Source organism: Corapipo altera, unplaced genomic scaffold (genome assembly GCF_003945725.1).
Source record: "Corapipo altera isolate COAL_440 unplaced genomic scaffold, ASM394572v1 47, whole genome shotgun sequence".
Taxonomy (NCBI): domain Eukaryota; kingdom Metazoa; phylum Chordata; class Aves; order Passeriformes; family Pipridae; genus Corapipo; species Corapipo altera.
Window position 1 is genome coordinate 2,509,562 of NW_020884897.1, and position 16,857 is coordinate 2,526,418.

At 37.3% G+C, this 16,857-nt stretch overlaps 1 protein-coding gene across 1 annotated transcript in view; it reads right to left on the bottom strand.

Moving 5' to 3' along the window:
* Nucleotides 1-16,857, bottom strand: part of PARD3 (par-3 family cell polarity regulator) — a 432,956-nt gene that overhangs the window by 82,816 nt on the left and 333,283 nt on the right.

The following is a 16,857-nucleotide window of genomic DNA, read 5'->3' on the forward strand; positions in this document are numbered from 1 at the left end:
TGAATGCAAAAGTGATGCTCATTCACTACAACATCAGGGTTATACAACATCATCAGAGTAAACCAGACAATCCCTGGACAGCTATGGATGGCCAAGCCTTCATTGAATGAACTTTCAATTGAACCATGCACAGAGAGGAAGCTTGGTTGACTTCGGACTTAAAGAGTTCATATCAACTCGGTAACTAAATGACCTCAGGGCAGGATTAATATGTATGGGTAGGGAGCATTTACAACTCTGCCTAAAGCTATCGCACTTGGATGCTCTGAATTGCCCTCCTGAGGATACTAGCTCTTTCCTTTGGCTATATAGATAGCTTGGCTTTCTAATTTAGACATGAATAAGCTCCTTTTTAAAGCTTTGAATTATTTTTTGTGGAACCTCTGCAGCTTTGGCTAGGACACATCCCGACAGATTTAGGTTCAATGGAACCACATTAAATCAGAGTATTCCAGAGATATCCATTCATCCTCTAGGAGTTAAGACTAGAATTTAGAATGAGAAAATTTGGATCTAAACATATCAATGGCATTTCTTTAAGTTCTCTATATTTCACAAGTTTTCTCTCTAGCTCTGTGAAATTTTCTAATTTGACAGATCCATAAACCATCAAGACTACCTTAATGCTATCAACAGTCTTAAGTGCAGTATCAAAGTTCTGTTCATTGAACCATCAAATAATACTCTCTTTGGGGCATGTTCTCCCCTTGATGAGCACATATAAGAACTAGTCATGTTAATCATCATATATATATATATTGAGAAGCAAATGTAATCCATTGTAGATTCAGCCTGTCAAAATGTATCAATTATTCAGTCAGAACAGTATGACTGCATGAATCATTTCAGTGTTCACCACAAAGCAGGTTGGAAAAAGGTCTTCATGAAATAACTGCATAGGAATTTTAAAAACTATTAATATTAACAAAAATTTGAGGTATAAGTAAGGAAGGCATAAGCAGGTATCAGTCAGGTCTAGGACTGTTTGAAAAACATTATTTTTTCTGTCCTCCTTGCTAAGCCCTTTCCAGTTCAGATAATGTTTCCATTCTGCTGCAGGCTTCTCTCAGGAAATTAATTTCTTAGCTCGATGTCACCTGAGGATATCCAAATGAACCAGCTAACATTTCTGTCGCCTCCTTTCTTTCTAATGCTGTGCTACATCTTAACATTTCACATAACAACTGTAAGACAACCTGATCTTATAATGAACTTTATAAAGTGCTCCACCAGACTCTATGGCTTTATATAAATAAAAGTAAGATAGCATCACTGCTTGAGGTTTGTGTTCTAAACGTACTTTTTCACAGGGCAAAGTACTGGGCAAAACTGAAGGATTTGGTCAACAGGAAACAAGACTGGAAGAAGATTGATTTTCTCTGCTTTACACTCTTCTGCAGGAGATTCTTCTTTTCTTTCCCTTCAGAATATTTCCACTCCTAATGTTTTAGGAGGAAGAGGGCTTATGTTTTCTAGAGGGGATAATTGCAGGAGATACTTTGCATAACAGGGTAAGATACTAGAGTATTAGATAGGACTCTTTCTTATCTGGTGTGCATGCAGAGGAATATATTAAACAGAAGTCCTTTAAGGTACATTACGCTTGACAGTCGTCTTTGCTCCGGTATGTTTGGCACACATGACTGCTGTAAGACAAGGATCCAGGTTGCCACTCGCTCTCATTTTAACACCAGCTCAATCCAGACATTCTCCAGTGTCTACTGATTTTGTAGTGAGATATTTTGAAGAAGTTTTTCTTTTCCCTCAGTTTTCCAGATGAACTTAATATAGTGTAAAGTGAGCGTTTATGATCCCAGAGAGAGAGATGCCACACAGACTAGCACAGCACAAAAAGTATCAGGAAAGGTTTTCCAGCATCCCCCAGTGCCTCAAATCTGAACCAAAGGGACTACTTCCTAATCAAAAGCCCTCGTATTTTTCATTCCTTTTTCCTCTTTTGATAACAGAAGGCCCAGACACACAGAAACAAATAGAAATAATTCTGCTGTTCATGCAAGCCTGTTCACAAAATGCCTCCCATAGGCTGCTTTCCACCAGCCTTGCTATTTCGTTTAATCCAATCAGTCCTGAAGGATCAACTTAGGCAATTAGACAAGGGATTTGGGCTCTGAGGGATAATTGGATGACTTGCACGCAATAAACTTCTTGCACGGTCTCTTCACTTTTTTCTTTTGTTCTCTTTGCTGATCCCTTTGTTTCTCATCATTAATTTTTTTAATCAAGTTTGCAACACCCTTGCAGTTACAGCAAGATAGTAATGTGACCAAGCAGCAAGAACCTGAACACCTACATTGCAGCTCCTGCTGTTTTATGGCTCTTTAAGTTGTTTTGATGAGGCACCAAAGGGAAGAGCAGCTGAATTTAGATGACTTGATGCAGCAGTCAAGGCTTTGTTTTTGTATCTGCAGCACTGCTGAATTGGAAGAGTGGGAGTGAATAAGCTCAGATATCTTTGCCTAATATCAGGTGAATCTTGAAGGAGAGTTCATATGGGGAAAAAAGGTATTACAGCAGAATTTAATAGGTTGTATTCTGGTGAACTGTGTGTGAATTATATCACAGCCAAGAAGCTTACCTTAGATTAAGGACTGCTGATATGTAATTATTACCTTTCTTTACACCCCATAAATATCTTCAACTTGTCATCTCCAAGTCCCACGTCTGGGAGCTCTTTTTGCCTTGGACACACAGGCTCATTCTCACCCTTAGTCCTCAGCCTGATGCTTCTAACTTTCATTTCCTCTAATTTTGACATGTTCCTCCCACATCAACAATTCCCCTCATGTCATCGTTCTTAATATCATATTTATTTACTGCATAAAACTGCCTTTCTCTGCTCACATGACTTTAAACTTCTCTTAATTCCTTTTATTTCTTATACGCTAGCACAATTTGTCAGTCTGGATACACAGTGATTTAAAATCTCATATGAGTTTCAACATTTCCCTCTAACATTACAATATAATTCTCTTTTATAATAAATGCCAGTGAAATATTAATGATCACTATGCTGTCAACCATAAAACGCAATAGCAACAAAAAAATAAAAATCAGATCTTAAACTGCCTAGTTTTAATGTTAGATATTGTGTAACCAACTGCTGAATGCGCAGAAGTCCTTTTCAGTACTCATCTGTAAGGAATACAAATATTGCAGCCACAGCTACTGAGAATGGTTCAACCTGTAGGAATGAAAGTTTTCCTTCTAGATGTCCACATTCAGTCTCACAGGACAAATAGACACAACGTTCTGCAGGTCTCCTCTGAAGAGCTGCTCAGTTAACACTGAGAGGCATAATATGAAATTAGGACAGACAGTGCAGAACCTTGTGAAATGCTGTAGGTTTCTTATAAACGAAAAACACTCATCAAAAACATGGTCAAGAGCAGAACAAAATTTATTTCTCCTCCTACTAGAGAGATAGGTATTCAAGTGCTAGCCATCTTCAGATGAAAGTATTTTAAGATTTTAAGGGGGATTTTAAGACGGGATAAATACCTGACTGATAAATAAATGGAAAAACACTTTTCAGAGTTCTCGTATGACTGGAGGCAGCATGCAGCTCTTCTCTCAGTATCGCATCAATGAAGAGCAGTTTTGAGTAGCTCAGGCAGAATACTGAAGGATGTGACTGTTGAGTTGCTTCAAACGGTAAAGAGAACATAAATTGACTGAAGATGGAGTAATGAACTAAGAGAGTGAAATATGAAAAATATGATTAAGTTCAACAAAGGAGAGATGTTGCATTCGTCTGCAAACAAAGAAGGAAAGGAAGATGTTAAGGGTTTGTGTCTTTTATGTGTGATGTGGTGATAGCCGAGCTTGTTTTTGTTTTTGCAGCAGTATAAATCACAACAGAGGTCTCAGCAGCAGTTAATTTACCTTGTTTTGTGACTGAGGAACACATATCAAAATTATTTTTTCCTCCTTACTTAGGATCTCAAGGGACACCCTCAGACAGGTACTGTGAATCTCAGACTGTTTACGTCTCTCTGCCATAGACCTTAGTACATTCAAGAGAATGTGGAGGTGATAAAATAAAAATTTCGTTTATATACCAGGCAATCGTCTTCTCAAACAAGACCTATAAAAGAAAGAGCCCACATAATGCTATCGGCCAAACCTCATTTCAATGTTCTCTACAGGAGTGGTGGAACACATCACAGTAAGAGCCAATTCCATGTACAGAGGAATCAGACTAAGTAACTAAAAGGGTCTTTTCTGTAACTCTGTAGAAAATAGTTTCTGGAAGAATATCAACAGGCATTTCTCACAAGCGTACAGGTCTTAACCTTGATGCCCTGGCCATGTTCCAGCCCAGGTAATTACCTTATGCACTTAAATTGTCCTTCCATACTCTCCTGGCTCATCTCCAGTCCCTGGCCCTGATTTATGTGCAATTAAACAGCAGCAGCGTGTCACTGTACAGGTAACTGCCTGTCAGTGCAGGGAGTCGGGAGGGGTTCAGCTGAGGGGTGGTCATTATATCAACTGCAAGTCCCATTAAAGGTTATGAAGTTCTCTAGGGTCCTTGCAAACATACTATCTAGATAAAAGACAACCCTGCACAGACCTATGCTTCATTGGTGCTTCATTCACCTATGCTTCATTGGTGCTTATGAGAAGGGCAGTTAATTTCTTTTTTCTTTTTCTTTTTTTTCTGCAGGTGAGAGGATAGTTGGCTCCCCTTTGTCACAGCAAGCTCAGCAGGTAGCTTCCTCTCTCCGATCTCCATCCTGCAGTGCTCCTGATCTCCACAGGAGAGTTGCTTCATTTCCCGCTCCCTCCTCCAGTGCAGCCCTTCAGCTCCACAGGAGACTTCATGTCTCCTGAGCCTCCATTCCTGCAATGCAGAACTCACCATCTGTAAATTTTAGCTGTAGAATGAATGTTGTGAGCAGGACTTGGATAAATGCTTACAAGCCTTTGTTTCAGAATTCCCTGCTAACACAGTATCATTTCTTTGGGAGTTATGATCTCTTTTAGTCCAGGAAATTGTGCAGATGAGCTGCAGAACCTCAGTGTTTAAAGAGAAATACAGAAAATCCTTTAGCAGAAGAAAGGCTATCAGAGCCACACATCCCACACAGCAGCAATCCGGCCTGTGCAGCACAGTAACACAATTCTCTACCAGCAGAATGAGACAATTCTCTACCAGCAGATTGAAAAGCAAGAACTAAGTACATATAAGGAGCACTTGCAATCCAACAGCACACACAGCTCTGAGTCATTTTTAAAGGTACTTTCAGATGTATCATTTTTGGTGGAGCTAAATGTTGTAAGCACAGTACAAAACCTGTGAATTAAATGAGAAAAGTCAGCTTCCTAGGCAGTTTCCTGTATTTCAAGAAGAATCAAGAATTATACTTTGTTCTCAGACTCATTCTTCAAGTTTTGAATAGTGTAGTGGAGAAAAAGATAACATATGTTTTCAAAATAATTTGTGAGAAACAAGCCATCTCTCTAAATGTAACTCTGAAATATGAAAATACAATAGGTGATACAAGAAAAAAAGCCAAGGCTGGCAATCATTCTAGGAAAAGTTCAATGATAACAACTATTTTTAAGGTAATCCTTATTATTTTAAAAATTTCTTTTGATGCCTGAAAAATTTGAATCTGTTGTTGAATGTTCCAAATGTTACAAAAACTGACTGTTTAATTTTGATTATTTTTTTTTTTAAAAAACCCACATATCAGATTCTTCTCAGAATTGCACAGCAATAGAATGAGAGAAAATGGACACAAACAAGAGCACAGGAAACTCTGATATAAAAAGCTTTTTATTTTTGCCTTTGTTTTTTAGCTAGCATGAAGCTGGTCAAATACTGGAACAGGCGCTCACAGAGGTGGATGAAATCTCCATCCTCAGAGATATTGAGGAAACAATTGCAGCCTTGAGCAACCTGACCTGAGCAAACCCATTCTGAGCAGGGGGTTGGACTAGATGAGCTCTGGAGGTCACTTCCTCTGGAGTAGAGGAATTTTTAGAGATTTTTTTAATACAAAAACATACAGACAGATATAAATATACACACACACAAATACTGCCACAGCTAAACACATTCTCATATCTGCATTGCATTCTGCACATGTACATGTACTCTATTGAATGTGGACACACACATATGACATGCTACACAAAAGATGGAGGCATCTGAGCTTGAGAAGGAATATTAAAAAACACCAGCATGAGCTCCAATAAAGTAGGATAATTCCTGACGCTGGATGCTATGTCAGTTTTACCTGTTTTCCTGTTAAATTCTGACATCTTGAGCTGCAGCAGTTTTAACTACAGCGGAATAGTGCAACTAATGAAAGCTAATGAAATTCAGTCTGCATGAACTGTTCAGTGTGGCTTCACAGGAGAAACAACTTAGCTCTGACCATCTAAGCAAGACACAGAGGACACTTTTTGAAATTCTGTTTAGACTGGATTGAGGAAAATGGCTACATGTAAGAAAAGCAAAAGATGGCCCTGCTCTAATTACTGTGCCTTGGACATCAGCTGCATCCACCCAGTGTGACATGTTTCACAAGTGAGAGAGGAGCAAAGGAAAATGAAGATTTTGACTGTTTACCAACCACACACAGTAAAGGATCAGGGTACAGCCCACAGCACTTAGACTGCTTCAACCCCCTATGTTCTGCTGCTGCTGAGTAACCAGCCACTTGTTGTTTTAACATGGTACATGAATCGAAAGTTTCCTGGATACTACTCTACACCGAGATCTCTCAAGAAGAAACAGGTTATGAATCTCAAAATAATAACACAAATGCATTTGGGGACTAGAAATTACCAGAGTATGATTATGTAGACAAAACTTAGATGAATAGCTCTACTAAAGTGAAAGGAGCAATTTCTTTTAATTGTACATCCTTTCACAAAATGCCTTTGCATAAATTCCCATAATTGTTTTTCTTCATGATTCCCCAAAGATTTAGATAAAGAAACATTACTTACATGTAATTCCAAGTTAGTTCTAGATGAACTGTAAAGGCCTAACGTAGGGACTGTGCAATCTTAATGACTGTACCAACTCTCTTAATTTCCCTCTATCACATCTCTAATACTTTTGCCTCACTTGTCATATATAAAAAAGTACATGTCCTCAATTTTCAGTGTCTTTTTGAGAACTTATGCTTTATCACATACAGAGATTGAAGAAAACATTAGTGAAAGCAAATGTATGGAAAACTGCTTCTACAAAAAAGAAGCCTCTGTCTTAAGTACAGTTTTAAAAAAGTTGGACCAATTAGCAATCTGTGAATGTTAGAAACATCTTAACAATGTCTCAAAGATGAAAGAGCATATCACAGAATGAGGAAAGGGAGAAAAATTAAATTATGTCTGCAGCCATAATGAATCAAAGCCCAGAAGGTGGTCTCCAAATCAGCAGGTTTTGATGAAATATTAAGAAAAATTATTATTGATGAAAAATGAATAAGCTCTTTTTGATTTTAGCAACCTTTAAATCACACTTTGCTAATTAAAATAGCTTCAGCTTGCCCCTCCATTCCTTGATGGGCATTTAGCAATCCTTAGAAACGGGTGGGTTAATTTGACAACATTTTAGCAAATATGCATAGAGTTTATCTTAAGCAAGCAGACACAGCACAGTTTAAGATGATGTACAAAATAATATACAGATAAACCTTCTCTTTTTCCTTTTTCTTCCCCCCGACTATATCTACTAACACAATTACAAAATAATGACAGGCAACTTCTGCTTGTTTTCTCTGCAGCATGTAATACCCAGTAATATATACTATAACTATTAATGAGCCATGAACTATGTCTAGCAAAATAAAGAGCAACGCTAATATTTTCTCTCTCCTTTGTTTGCCAGGTCAGAGCTCTTTCCTTCCCAAAGATAAGTGGAAATGAAAAGTCTGAGGGACATTAGTTCTCACATCCCTTGAAGTTGTATACATTCTAATAGTTTTTTCTAAATGTTGGTAGTAGAAATTATGTGTTCTCTTTTCATCCTAGTTTGCACTGTGCTTCCTTTTAAAGGGAAACCTAGGAATGAGGGAAGGCTGTAATCAAGACTGAATTGTTGCACACAGAAGACATTTCATTACAGAATGCAATGCAACTCAGGCGTGACATGCATTATTGTTACCAAACTATACACATAAATTAAAATGAAGCAAAATCTGCTCCTCTGTTTTTTCTTTCATAAATTCTTATATGTTATATCACCATCTAAACTCCAGGCAGATGAAATTACCTATCCATTACAAATATGTCATCTATTTACCATAATAACATTTCATATATCCATCATGTAAGAAAGACTCCTATGAACACATCAGATTGAAAAGCTATTTAAATGTCACTAGTATTTTAAAGAATGAAAAAAAATTATGGCAAGTAAGTAAGTCTGATGTTAGAAGTAAATCTGATGTTTTTCAGAAATACCTAATCATATAAAATAGGTCATGCAAGAAACCTTTCAATGTTTCACATCATAGTGTTTGAGCCTTAAGGAACAAGACTTCAAACACTTTATAAACCAATTCTTTAACAATATACCATGAAGTATAAGGCTGTGGTAATATACACTGTTTTCCGAGTGATGAGTGGAAAAGCACAGTTTTTCAGCTTTCCAACCAAGAACAAACTGAAATGAGATCTTTCAGCAATTTCTCAGTTTCCAGGGTTGCCAATGTCATGTGTTTCATAAGCACTCATTGAATGAGTTTACAAGATTTTAGAAGGAACCAACCAGTTCCCCTTATAACCTATATGTAGTGATGCTATTTTCCTTCCTAAAATTTACTGCAGAGGATTCCTCCCCACTATTAGACTCCACCACTCCCATCAGTGACAAAATAGTTCAATCATAAGCAGGACGATTTGTAAGTCACATAAATAAACAATACTGGCCATAAGGATAAACAGTGGAGTTAAATTTAGTTTGTCTCATCTGTGAAGGAGATATCATTCATAAAAATAGAAAATAAGGAAAAACTCTTCAAACTCTCCAATACTAGAAGAATGTTTTATCGTTAACCCAATAAACTACATTATTTTAAAGATGTAACTTCAAATCACATATTTAGTTTTAGCACGTAGAAAGCCAGAATTTGGTGAACACACAGCACTCTCTCCAAGCTCTGCCTGCACACCCCTCTCCTATAAACCTGACAAATCTAAAATGCAAAACCTCTAGCCCTTTAAATGCTTGGAAAGAAGAAGCCTGAATCCTTCACCAAAGAGAAACAGATGGATTGACTGGAGGGAGATAAAAGACATAAAAATCATAAATTTGTATTCTCTTTAGAAAGGGCTACATTCAATAGTGACAACAAATTAAACTGATTAAATTATGGTGTTCAAGTGCTGCATAACATCAGTTCACAATCCAAATTTTGGTTAGTAGAACTTGCAAAGAACAGATTTTAACAGTTTACACTGGTAGGATCAAAGCACTTCATTTAATGAATGGGAAAGCCTTTGCTTTTTCAGCTTTGTGTACTCAAATATTCTCTATAACTTTCTCAGGCTGAAGAACTTCAAATTGTATTGATGGCATTAGTGGGAAATAAAGATATGCACGTTACAGACACAGCTGGGTTTTTGGTCTGCAATCTCAAGACACACAATAACCATTAGATGCCTGAGACATTGCCTCTCATTCCTTTTGCAACTTGTTTTGTTTCATACTAGGATATATAATTACAGTTTTGTTTTTTTTTTTAATTAAATGTTATCTTCTACCATCTGAAAAAATGTAAAGGTTCATTTCTTTTTTTCTTCAAGCAACAAAAGACCCAACTGATCTATATCTGTGTGCAAATTGCACTAATATACCAACAAAAAATCCTATGCATAACTTAGTTACAACGTATTAAAAATACTAATATAGTATACCCTTAAATGGATGAGATGTGACAGGTTTTGGTCTACCTTTTATACATAGTCTCTCATCTGCACACAAAAGAATTGAAAATCACAAGGCTATGCAGATACTCCCAACTTCCAGCAAAGGCGGCCCATCCGCAGTCGCTCAGAACAAGGGCACAAAGGGCACGTTTGGGTGGGCCCCCCTTCACCCCCTCGTCTTGTAACCTGGAGTGGGAAGTTCATCTCTCTTATCTCTCTGTGTATTTTCCCACTGCAACCATTTGTAGAGGTACTAACTCGAGCTGCTTTTGTAAAAACAAACAAACATCTGTCACACTTCAGATTACACGGCAAGCTGACCAGAGGAGAGGGGAAGAGAAACCATCGGGTTTTCAGTGAGGTTGTGGCTGTGGTAAATGGAGAAAGACACGGTTCTCACAACAGTATCAGTGCTTGGTATCTATTCAGAGAGAAACCAGGACTTTCAAGTAATTAAAATGGGAGACCTGAATAGAGTTCACTGTAAGTCTGCCATTTATTCCACCAAAGTGGTAACCCAAAGAGGGGAGAGCAATCGCATACTTTCACAATAGGGAGCCTACATAAATCCTCATGAATTTATATTAAAACTTGTCTTATATTCTATCAAGATGGAAGAACAAAAGAAAACAACCAACCTAAGATAATAAAATGCCAATGCTAATAGTGTCTATTGGGTTCTAAATATACAGGTCTGTGAGAGACCAAGCTAATTTTTAGGCAGTCCTGGGGGCAAGGATTACTGGCTTATAGGATGAAGGATAGAGAAACAAAAAACCCAATGTGTTAGCGCTAAAGTGAAATTAAACCCCATGAAGAGTCTCACAGAGGCTCTAACTAATCCTTCTTTGGGTTATCACAGACAGAGGAGGAAAAATACCACAATGACTTCCAAGTATTATTTTCAGTTTTACATGTTAGAGAACTGCAAATAGTTCATTAACCCGCTGCTCTCCAGCATGTTGTTTTGGAAAGTCTGTTTGATTATCCCATAATGGCATATGTGCTATTTTCTAGGTCAGGAAAGTCTTTCCAGAAATCAGATTCTCAGAGGAATGAAGCTCCAAAATGCCACAAAAGAGTGACACTAACTGGAAGGTAAGGATTTAAAACCTATGACTACTAATTTCTGAAACATTACTGATTATTTAAGGAACTTGGAAAACAGTTCTCTACTCTGAAGTGCTTGTAACCTGATTGAGTATTCTCCTGCATGAGTGGTACTTTCCCCTGGTAGCACATTATCTCTAGGGCTCTGATGGCAGAAGGTGATAAACAATGAAGAACAAGGGATTCAGGCGTAGGAAAACACTTCCACGCCAGCGAAGAGAAGTAAACAGAGGTAGGAGGGAAGAGCTTACTCATAATCTTATTCAATCTAGGTTGTTAGCCTTCTGCACAGCTCTGCAGGTTTTAAATGTCACTGGTTAGATGGTTTACAGTTCCGTGGCCTTTCCCTTCATGAAAGTGCTCTTCAAGTCAACTTCCAGAACCATCAAAAAATCTCTTCATCTAAGAAACATCCTAGCATTTACAGGATGCATCACCCTGAGTAATAATTCCTCTCTATCTTTGGTGGGCCTTGCAGTAAGCTTAGATTCCTACACATAAATGATCCCACAGACTTAAGAATACTGTTGTGACTGACACTACCAATAAAGAAGTTTAATATAGCTGCACAAGAGCTGCTTTTTTAACAAATATTTATCCAGGCATGGCAATATAGTATTTCATAGCTTTCATGACCCATTCTGCTATTGCTAAGAGTTATTTTACACACACTAGAAAGACAGGGTCTGCTTATTGCACTTTTTACATATTTCTATATTATATTAGAGTGTTTCTATGCAGTTTCCAGGTTTCATTACTCTCATGCCAATTTAAGCACAAAGATACTACTGAGAGAATCAAAGTTAACATCTTAATAAAATGTTCCAAATTTTTTTTTGAAAAGTAGCAAGCAAAGTATGTGACCCAACCTTAAAAACAGTATCTTCCCTCTCTGTACCAAACAGATGACAGATAAAGGAAGTGGGGCTATTTTCAGTTCCAAGATATTCCTTTGACATAACTTGATTCTACTTCTGATAGAAAAGAAACAAGTTCATAAAGGTCTCCCTTCTAAAATGAAGATTTTTTTCTTTTTAATGGCAAAATGCATGCAAAAAGCATATGATTATGGTATTTATGTTTCCATTAAAATGTCCTCGGCAAGCTGGAGGAGTCTAACCTACTATTTTCAAGCTATTTAGATTTACAGCATCACAGTGCCTATTTTATTTCAATTATATTTCAGGACAATGCACTCTTGGTGGGAAATGATTATAGAGTGACAGCCAGTAAATGTCCATTAGGACTTGTCTTTCTACATGCTGCTCAGCTATGGATGTCAGGTGATCGCTATAAAACCCCACTGTGTAGCACCATTGTCATCTACATGAAAAACAGTATTGAGCAACCATACAGGTTCTCTTCTGTATGATGTAAAACATACTAGAGACATTTTTCAGCTAAGTTAAAAGCTTTATCCTCAAGAACACGGTTCTTGAGATACTTCTTTCCTGAACGGTAAAATAAACATAAATTATACATTTGACCTTGACTTTGCTTCATTAATGCCTAACATAAGAAGTGAAAAAACTTCCTAGCAGCCTGTCTGTGCATCAGTACATAGGACGGAGATAATATAGCAAGGGTAGATCATGTATATGTAGCTATACTGATCATCGTCACTCCCAACATATTTACTCATTTTATTTATTTATTTATTGCTAGGGCTTCGTTTCTTCTGAGCAATAAACTCCTGTGTTAAGAAGGAGAATCTGCTTTAATTCTCTAGGATCAAGAAGAGAAAACAACTTTTTTAGTGCTGTTGGAGAGAATTGCTATGACTAGTGTAACTAGAATTTGAAGTGTTTCAATATTCACAGGAGCTACGTGTATGCATGGATTACATAAGAAGCACAAAGTAAAGAACGTCCTGTATTTCAACTATATCTTTAATGAATACTATCACTGAAAAACCAAATCAACAAACCAAACAATGCTTTTCCCTCTAAACCCCACCAATATCCATTAATGACTTAAGTATGATGCCACACAAATATGCATTAATTTAATTCTAAATCAATTTCAAGTCCTGTAAGGATATATTTGAATAAAATTTACTATTTACAGAACTGGGTTTTTTTAATAGCCACTGTTGGTAAGATGGGTAAAGCATTGTCATACACATATAGATGTGTGTGTCTTCAATGAGTAAGCTAATATCTCTTTCTCCTTTGCTGTATTTTGACATTATACTATCTACTTTCTAATTTAGAGAAATGGACAAAGTTTAAGGAATAACCATGTTCTTCTTACTGTTTTGTACTATCTGTCTACAACTGAGGTGCTTGGGATACATGCAAATACAAAATACATCCAAGAAGGAGAAACAGGCCTGTTCTCAATACTGGTTTCAGTTAGGTTATAAAATAACTGTTTGATGACAGTACCATCACTTGTTAAAGCAATATAATAGTTGTTCTGATAATATCCTTAAATGTGCAAAAAAAAAAAAATTATCCACTATTCTGATGAGCAGTTTATATATTTTGTTATTATTCATATGTGATGATACAGTTAAACAACAGTTGGTGGCATGTGTTGATGAAAGTAAGAAAGAAGTTGAGGGAATATTAAAGAAAAACAAACCATGACAAGGCCTCACACACAGGCACAGTAATTCTCTTGCAAGTTACGGAAAAATCTGTCATAAATGTTCAGCAATGGTATGCAAACTATTATGGGACATTTTGTTATATGCTTCCTTGTAAGAGCCTTTTAAATAACCTTTTGGACTTACTTAAATGTCATATTTTGTTTGGCACTAAGCACCAAACTTTAATAGAAATAACATTTCCCATATAAACAGTGCTGCTTTTAATATGAACGTGCTAAAGATTTGAGACAGCCTGGCCGTTACCAGCTCCTGGCAGTTCAGTGCAAGGGTAACACACTGAGAGTGATTTCCCTTCCCATCCACAAAGGCTGGAAGCAACTGTTTCTATTTAGGTAACCTCTGAAACATCCAGAGGAAAGGAAAGAATGGGAGGGTAAAGGGGTAAAAGACATTGAAAATAACACCACAGGTGAACACTAATGTACACAATATTTTAAGGATTCAGAACCTCAACCAACTATTCCTCATCAAATTTCTTGTGGCATTATCAGGATAAATCAGATTGCAGAGAAGAGAGCTCCATGGAGAAGAGCCTTGAGAGGAGGCATTTGGATGCTTGGTGTCAAAAAGGGCATCATAGGAGATGCTAAGTGAAAGGAGAAGGTCTCTCTGCTGGAAAGGGATAGCAAGAAACAAGTTACAATTCCCATGGGGTGAGGAGCCAGGTATCCTACAGACAAGGAGACAACACAGTTAACAAGCACCTCAGGTCCTCACGGTTACAACTGTTTCTTAAAATGCTCAGAGGATGCTTTCTTAATAAATCTAAGATAAAGCCTGTAAAACACAGAGGAGCCTTTGGGATGATACCTCAGCCACAATTCAGGCTCTCCTGCTGAACATTACAAAGGGTCAAGCTCCCAGATTTCCTTCACACACCTTGAGGATGACTGAAAGCTGCTCCCTCACCGATGTTACACCTCCTCTATACTCAACTAGGTGATCTTTACAGTCCCTTCCAACCCAAACTATTCTATGACATTATGACATGCTCTCTCAGAGGTGGTCCCAAAGTACGGACCCGACTTCTGGGAGAGGCAACTTTGAGCCTGCACAAATCACTGCAACATTCCTCAGAAAGTCTCTCTGAACCAGGTGGGATTCACTACCTTCACAGTTTAGTTGTTAAAGATGTGAAGAGAGAGAAAAGAAAACCACATACACCAGAACTTCATGCCTCAGATCCCTGAACAGGTACTTCAGAGCACATTTACAGCAAAAATAATATTTTTATATCTGAATTAAATATTTCTTGTCAAATGTGTCCCCCTTTAAAACAGGGCTAGGGGTGGCTTTGCTTACTCCAGTTCCAGTCCCTGACTTGCTTTTTCTCCCTCTGCTCAAGCCTATTGTGTGTGCTGGGTCTTTCTTTTTGTCACAGCATGATCCAGCTGTGAGATACAGGGCCCTCCATGCTCCAGAAGCAGCCTGAATGTGCAAAACTACCTCACTGCTCTTCGGTCCTACCCATATGATTAACATCAGATTCTCCTAGTACCCCGTTATCTTCAGTTTTACTCACTCTCTCCTGGCTCTTTTATCAGCAATCACACAGAGTTAGCTAGGTCATGCAGGTCTTCTATTTCGCCGTGCCAGGTTTGCATCAAAGAACTTTTTTTTTTGTTGATGTGACATTGATGCCATTCAACTCCAGCATGAAACAGTGCCTTTGGTCTAACAAAAACAGCCATAAGAGTCACCACGTGGCAGCCATATCCAACCAAGTTCTTTTGATTTCCAAAGGCACAAAAGTGCTGAAATGCATATTTAATATACATATGTACACATATGTGTATATATATACACATATGAATATATATATGCATGTGTGTATATATACATATATATATAATATTTCAAATGTATATATATACCTCGATATACCAGTGCCAGCCAATATATATCTAATGAATACAAAATTTCAAGGATGCAGGTGAAGCTGTCATCTTTTAATATTATTTTGCTTCCTTCACTGAAATAATGTACATATGTACACAATGTATAAATTATTTTCATTTAATATGAAAAGCAGACCTTCTACACAGCACAAGAGAACAATGCAGCCAAGAAAATAAAAAGGCAGTTGTGCTACTGACTTTTAATAAAAATGTATGCATTCCATAATGCGTCTGAGATTTCTTATTTGTCTTGTTAGAGGATATATTTTTATCAATATTATGTAAAGAAACTTGGAAAAATAGATCTAGTGGAGGGCTGAATGCAACAATCTCAGTCCTCAAAGGGTTTTGGACAGACAATTAGCTGACCTCTGCATGACAGCTACCTTCCTTAAGACCAAATACAAATGACTCCATTACCACCTAGAACAGAATACGCAAGATGAATGCCAGTCCTCATGTAGAAGCTATACAGATTTCAAACACTGTAAGCAAAGACACTGCTTTGCTGATTTAACTGCAAGTCCAATATTTTAATTCTGGAAAGGATGAAGTAGAAAACAAAATGAGTGGCTTTACTCTCAGCTAAATTAATAACCTCCAAACAAGGCAACGATAGCTCATGCACTAGGATTTTTGTGTTAGTTTTTGTAAAGCTGAGAAAATGCAGAACTGCAAGTTCATACAAGTAAGCCAAGAAAACAGATGTATTTTCATTGTTAAAGTACTAAAAAACTGTGAATTTTGCCTTTGGTTATTTTTACTTTATTTTAGTTTACATGGCTGTTTTAGCTTCAGGTTTTCAAAGGAACTCAAAACTCCATCAACAGAAACCAGAATTTTGCCCAGTTTCAGCATAAAACCAAGTATGACCCAGTTCAGATAATGAAACCACAGGAAGAGTATAAATCATAAGCTACAGCATGAGAAGAGAAAGCAGATCATGAGTTAAGCTTGGAGTTTACTCACTTGGTCTGTATTTAATCAAAAAGCTCAACCTGTTCAGGACAGCAGTAGGACTAGAATCCAGGTAAGCTTCAACCCATTTTTGCTGTAACAAAAGAGCTTTCTATAGATTTTGTAACTGCTGTGAATAGGTTGGAAATGTTGCATTACACAAGCATATCCATTACAGCTTTGATAAATAAACCTGATAACATTACAAATTTGAATTTAATTTCAATTATGCCAAACAGTGACTCCAAAATTCCAAACCATCTGAAGAATGAGAAGAAAAGCAGTTGTTCTGCAGAAAAGAACTTTGCCGTCCCATTCTGTAACAGGTTGATTTGAGTGAGCTCAATACTGTTCTACATAAAGGTT